The sequence below is a fragment of the Arachis ipaensis genome, chromosome B01 (genome assembly GCF_000816755.2).
Source record: "Arachis ipaensis cultivar K30076 chromosome B01, Araip1.1, whole genome shotgun sequence".
NCBI classification, from domain to species: Eukaryota; Viridiplantae; Streptophyta; class Magnoliopsida; order Fabales; family Fabaceae; genus Arachis; species Arachis ipaensis.
Genome location: NC_029785.2, coordinates 11406555 through 11413612, shown reverse-complemented (window position 1 = coordinate 11413612; position 7058 = coordinate 11406555). Strand labels below are relative to the sequence as shown.

Genomic DNA, 7058 nt, shown 5'->3' with positions numbered 1-7058 from the left:
GCTAAGAAACAGGATCAAGTTTCAACCTGTTTCTTCTGTAAGAAGGTGGGACAGATGAAAAAGGATTGTATTAAATATGCCACTTAGCGTGCATAGAAGGGTATGATTCTTACTTTTGTTTGTTCTGAAACTAATTTAAGGTATGTACCTGTTGATATTTGGTGGATAGATTCTGCTGTTACTCATGTAAGTATTACTATGTAGGGTTGCTTGTGGAGCCGACCGCCAAGTGATGCTGAAAGATACATCTGTGTGGCAGACGGCATTATAATTTCAGTCGAAACTATAAGAACTTTTAGATTATATTCCACGAGTAGATTTTACTTGGATTTGTTTGAGACATTTTATGTACCATTGTTTAGACGGAATTTTAGTTTCTGTTTCTTGTTTGGATAAATCATATTACTTTTTGTTCGTTCGAAAACAATAATGTCAGTCTCTTTTATAATTCGAATAATATTTGCTCTAATCATTTGACGGATAATCTATATAGACTTGATTTGAATTTCTATAATAATGAAATACTGCAAACAAGTGCAAAATGAAAACTAAATGAAAATTTGGTATTATTATGGCACAAACGCTTAGATCATATCTCTAAACAGAGAATTCAGAGGCTCGTGTTAGATGAAATTCTTGGACCCCTAAATTTGGCAGATTTTGAAGTCTGCATTGAATGCATGAAGAAAAAGAAAAGAGAAACGAAAGGAAATTATGTGCCGAGAGAGCTAAAAATGTCTTAAAACTGATACATACTAATATATGTGGCCCATTTCTTACTGTCTCTTGGAACGGACAACGGTATTTTATTACGTTCATAGATGATTATTCTCGTTATAGGTATTTATATTTAATTCATGAAAAGTCACAAGTCTTGGATGCTTTCAAGTCTTTCAAAGTTGAAGTTGAACTTCAACTTGGAAAGAAAATTAAAGCTGTCAAATCTGATCGTGGTGGTGAATACTACGAATGATATGATGATTCAGGTGAATAACGTCTTAGGCCTTTTTCACTTTTTCCAGAAGAATGCAGTATTATTCCGCAATACACCATGCCAGAAAAACCTAGTATGAATGGTGTTGCAGAGCAAAAAAACTGAATTCTTAAGGACATGATGAAAAGTATGATTAGTCATTCTTTCTTAACAGAATCACTCTAGAGAGAAGCCTTAAAGACCACAGTGTACATCCTTAATAGGGTGCTATGCAAAGTAGTTAACAAAATCCCTTATGAAATTTGGACTAGGAAAAGACTTAGTATAAAGCATTTACACATTTAGAGATGTCTAGCTGAGGCACGACCTTATAGGCCACATGAAAAAAAAATTGGACTCAAGAACAATTAGTTGCTACTTTGTTGGTTATGCTGAGCGTTCATAAGGGTACAAGTTTTACAATCCTGCATCAAGGTCTATTTTTGAAATGGGAAATGCGAGATTTCTTGAGGAGGTTGAGTTTGGAGGAAGAAAATATTAGGAATGTTGCTTTTGATAAGGATTCTGTAACTAATAATGATCAGATTTTTATACCTATTATTGTCCAAAATACAGTTACATTATAAGAGAACAATGAGAATCTTACTGTAGATCCAGTTACAATACAAGAAAACAATGATAATATTGTTATTGCTCAAGATACTGCTACAGTACAGGATAATAACGAGAATCCTCCTCAACCCCAACCCATACAACAAGCTCAACAACCTCAATAAGTGCTATTAAAAAGATCCAACAGATAAAAGAAAAGTGCAATTTCGGATAAATATATTGTAGTCTATCTTCAAGAACATGAAGATGACATTGGTTTAGCAGAAAATGATCCAATCAATTTTTACCAAGCCATTCACACTACGCCAAATAGACTATATAGCCACACTTATTTTATGACACTTATTTTAAGTGTCTCCATTTAATAATACTGTGACACTTATGCAACTAATTTTTTAGCCATCAGTAAAAATCTCTCTCCTCCTTCGTTTATGTTTTATTTTTTCCAAAGTCATTTGAAGATGAGAAGCGAACGAAGCAAAGCGAAGAGAAGAGAAAGTAGCGTCACAGCCTTCACTAGTTCGTATTCACCGTTCGCCCACCGTTCGCCGATCGCCATTACCGCCATTCGCCGGTCACTGTTCGCTGTTTTCTGTCCCCTGGCCGTCCCTTCCCCTCCCCTCTTTCATGAGTGCGAACCCTAATTCCCCTTCCAGCGACTTTTTCTTCTCTTTAAACTCAACACCGATAGTGAGTATTTGAATGTTCTTCTACTTTTTCCCTCTGCAATTTCTTTGTTTTTGCTTATTAGCGTTTGTTGTGCTGAAGTTGTTGCAATTGTTTATTCTTGGTGCTCTATTTTGCTGCAATTTATCATAATGATTATATGCTCATTGATATTTGCAGTTTTTATTTTGAAATCTCTTATTTCCTTTTAATTTTACTAACACTCAACATGTTCGATGAAATGCTTCAACTAGATTTCTTTGAATGCTCTGATTCTTATTTCTTCTTTTAATAATTATTGTAAAATTGTAAAAGCTTAAATCAATACAATGGTAGTATGGTTGAAGTAAATGCCTATTTCCTAATATATAGGTGAGTGATGCTATGGGACAATGATGTTGCTGTTGTTATCATTTTAGGTACCGGAAACAATGCTTGCTATGTTGAGCAAATTGATGGCATTCCTAAGTTACAAGGTGGTGTCTCCTCTTCTAGAAAAATGGTTAGTAAGAGTAGCATTCTTTCTTCATTACTTTAAGTTATATTTGGATTAACATATTTTAAGTTAAACGTAGGTTATAATAGAAGCTTCCTAGACGTCTCTAGAAATAAATTAAAACAGAAAATCATGCTCTTACTTGTGCTTCTTCAAGTAGGCAATTACATTTCTCTTTAACGTTAATTAAGCAAAACTAAAAGGAAGACAAATCTGTTGTGGCAATAACAGTGCAGTGTGTGTTCGATGATGTGGTTGTTTGGTTAAAAGTTGTTTACTTTTCAATTAATTTACTTTTGTGCTAACGTGATTTACTTTTGATCCTGATGCTCAGTTATTACTTTCATTTCATACATGTTCTTCATAATTCTTTGGCAATAATGCACAAAGCTCAATAATGTATAAGATTAGATATCTTAATTCTCAATCTACTTGTTAGTGTTAACGTGTTATCAGTAAATTTCTAATGTGAAAATTCACCTTTCTATTCCTTTTTGGTTTGATGTTTGTCATTTTCCTTTCCACTAGAACAAAGGACGCTGAAATTTTTGTAGTGATAAGGATGCAGATGTACAATTCTATCAATTGCTAATAGCCTAATAGACTTTATTAATAACCTACTAAAGCTTCTATCAATTGGTGACATAGGGCACCGATAATGGGAGGCTCGGATTGGAGACTGACAAAGACCAATCCTTGAAGACAAGAGACTTCTTAAGTGGTAGTGCTCAATTTTTTATTCACTATCTTATACTTTCTAATTTCTGAAGCATTCAGAGTTGTGCAGGTACCCTAAAATTTGGACAGGTATTTCTCTAAACCCTTATGAATGAGCTTTACTATCTAAATTCCGGAGGCACAATTTGGACAGGTATTTCTCTAAAACTTGGGTTTTAGACATTAGCTAATTAAGCCAAGTTTATTTTTCATTTAAACTTTTCAGACTTTACATGATTAGGCTTCCTGTTTTTTTTATACTTCATAGCATTTAGTATTTGTCTGATTACAAAGTTTTATTTTGATAATAAATCAATGTTATCATGATTTATACAACGAATATAACTTATATTACCTGTTTCTATCTTTGGTGACCTTGTCTTTTTACTTTTAATAAGTTCATCCCTAATTTATTATAGTACTCTATTTTCCTTCCTCCTCGTTTTAGTTTGAAATAATTCGTGAATAATATTTGTGTAAACTAATAAGCTATGCTAAAGTGTTTCTTACTGCATCTAACCTTACCTTCCGTGTTTTTTTATCTATTAATGCTTTCAGTTTTCAAGATGTGGGCATTCACAACTTCCCTGAGGTAAAAGTTTTTCTCTCTTTTTTAGTGGAATTCTTATTCTCCTTCTCTGAATGCTGTGCTACTTTCCCTTATGTGCATTCATGAAGTTGTTACTACTTTCTCTTTCTTTCCTCTTCAACTTTGATCGAGTTTGCACTGTTTCTTATTCCTTATTAATATGTATATTTGTTGACTAATTAGAATAATAATAATAAAGAAAGATGATTACTTTGACAAGAAAGACTATTGATTCAAGATAGTTTCCCTTTTGTTATTGACTCTGTAGGATATCTTGAGAGGCAGTAGAAGTGAAGCATGAATTGATTGAATTGCAAAAGCATATTGCTTTTCTTCTTGCTTGCTATGACTACAATAACGAAGAATTTCAGAGTATTTGTAAGATTGGTGAGTGATCGGATGTTGTTAAGTAACTGTTGAGTTCTTTTGTTTCTTAAAATTAATTGTCTTATATTTTGAAATTTTTACTCTGAGTAGGAACGGGATTTACTGAAGACGTGCTCGAACCGCGTTCTAAAAGTCTTGGTTCTCAAGTGATTCCAGAGCCAAAGGTACTTCCATTTCTTGTTCCTCTTTGAACCTGGTTTGAATCCTGCCTAATATTACTAGTGATTTTCAGTTATACTATCGATATGGAGATACAATGAAGCCTGATGTCTGGCTTGAAGCTAGTGAGGTAAGAGTGTTGTATGCCCTTGGTAATTTTGTTCTTGTTCTTTAGTTCTGTCAATGAGTTGTCGTTTGCCTCTTGATTATTGGAATATATGAGGTCATTTTCTGTTAGTGTACTATATGTCATTGATAAGTAGTACTTAAACTATATTTCCTTAAGTATAGTGTTATATCGCAATTTAACTTGTAGGGAATACTTCTGATCATGTATTATCTTATTTATTTATTCAGGTGTAGGAGGTGAAAGCTGCAGATTTGACCATTAGCCCAGTTCACTATTCCAGTTGCAAGCTCAGTTCTTGATCCCATCCCCATTCTCAAAATGGTATCTATTTCTTGGTCTTTTCTCATCTTGCTCGAGTCAATTCCAAGTCTTGGTGTGAGATGAAGTTTTTGATATTGGCGGCTGTGGTTTTTCTTTGTTGCATAGAAAACAGAATTTGGAATCTTTCCTTTTTTTTTTGAAAGAAAAAAATTATAAACTCTTCTGTGAATGCCTTTTGTTTTAGTTGCTTAATTATGCATAAATTTATTTAGAGGGGCAAATGAATCCTACTATGATTAGTTAAGCAAAGTTGGACACTTTCTGCACTGTAGGTTGCTGCTACCACTCCTATAGTTGGGTCCCATGCTTGGGTTGAGGATTCTGAAGTAGCATGGATAGATAGTGAAGTCTTGGAGGTTAATGGAGAAGAAGTTAAAGTCTCTTGCACTTCAGGGAAGACGGTGAGGGTCCTCTGATTTTAGCTTAATGAAACTATTGTTCTTGTATTGCAATGTGCCCATGCTTTAATTTCCCTTGAAATTCAAATTATTATTAAAGTGTCCTGTATTTATCATAAAGACACTGAAGTTCTGCCAAGTGGAGTAGACGATATGACAAAGCTTGCATACCTACACGAACCTGGTGTACTAGAAAATCTGAGATCAAGATATGATATCAATGAAATTTACGTACGTATTTTCATATTTTGATGATGTTGTATGGTTGGAAATGTGGAATATTATGCTAATTTAATATTTGGTAATGAACTAGCATAGAGTTTGGCAGCAAAGCCATCAGTTGAGGTTGATCCATTAGTTTCAACTGACTGACCTGAGTGGTTTACTTGCTCTTATGTATCACATTGCAGGGGATAGTTGAGGAGAGAATGGAGGTGGTGCAAGCGCGTAAACAACGAATGATTTCTGGTGCCCTGATTGATCAAGAGGTTCGAACTGCACGGATAGAGGAGCTGAAGATGCATTGTTAGGTTTACAAGTTTGGATTAAGTTGGAATTTTTTAAATTTACATATGGATTATGACTATGTAATTAAAACTTGTAGAATTCAGTTTTTGAAATACATTGTTGCTATTTTTGTAAAACTTGCGGGATTGAATTTGGATTTGTTGAAAAACAATGTCATTTATGGAGAATTCAACTTTTGATAATAGAAATTTTGATGTTGGAGAGATTATGACAGTTTAAAACGGTCACTAATCTGTCACAGGAATAAATAACTTAGTAGCGGTTTTAAATCGAAAAACTATCCCTAAAAATATTGTGACGGTTTAAATAGTCACTAAATATGCCTAAAAATTGTCATAAAAACTACTAACTTAGTGATGGTTTAAATAGTCACTAAATATGCCTAAAAACTGTCACAAGATTTAGTAATTTAACGACAGTTTTAAAACGTCGCGAAATATAGTATAAAAAACACCTTTACAAGTGTTACAAATTAGTGACGATTTTATACTTTAAAAACCGTCACAAACAATTTAGCGACACTCCTTACCAACGGTGGTCCAAAACCGTCACTATGCCAACTGGCGACGCTCAAATCTGTGACGCTTTTTTTAGTCGTCGCAAAACCATTTAGTGACAATTAAAACCGTCACCAAGCATTAAAAAAAACCGTCGTCAAAATGCTGTTTTGTTGTAGTGTCAAAGTTCTAATTATGAAAAGTGGATCGATACCATGGAAGAAGAGATAAAATCTATAAAAAACAATGGTGTTTGAGATTTTGTAGAATTACCTAAAGGTGTGAAACCAATTAATTGTAAATGGATATTTGTTTGGTATATAAAGTTTGTTTAATCGCTAAAGATTTAATTGGTATATATTGATAACTCAAATAGATTACTAGATAAATGATGTAACTACGTAATGCAAATATAAAAAATACTTTAAAAATTTAAAATGATAATAAACATATATGTGTTTTTTTTACTCATTAACGAAAATAATCATATCTTTTTATACAATAAATTAAATTATAGAAATAAAATTTTATGAANTTTGGACCATTGATTTTGTTGATTAAATTTAATCTTAATCGTTCATTTAGTAAGTGAATGATTATAAATAAAAATGAGAGTTAAATTAG

General features: G+C 33.0%; 1 long non-coding RNA gene across 8 annotated transcripts; it reads left to right on the top strand.

Moving 5' to 3' along the window:
• Positions 1940 to 6142, top strand: LOC107625030. 8 transcript variants are annotated; one of them, XR_002358331.1, is made up of 12 exons: positions 1944 to 2236; positions 2632 to 2714; positions 3357 to 3426; positions 3496 to 3579; positions 3984 to 4017; positions 4283 to 4401; positions 4492 to 4565; positions 4634 to 4690; positions 4918 to 5011; positions 5284 to 5412; positions 5531 to 5640; positions 5820 to 6142. It is a non-coding gene; the product is annotated as an uncharacterized LOC107625030 (long non-coding RNA). The 8 variants fall into 8 exon arrangements; XR_001617046.2 differs by having other exon boundaries at positions 3486 to 3579; XR_002358329.1 differs by having other exon boundaries at positions 3357 to 3429; positions 3486 to 3579.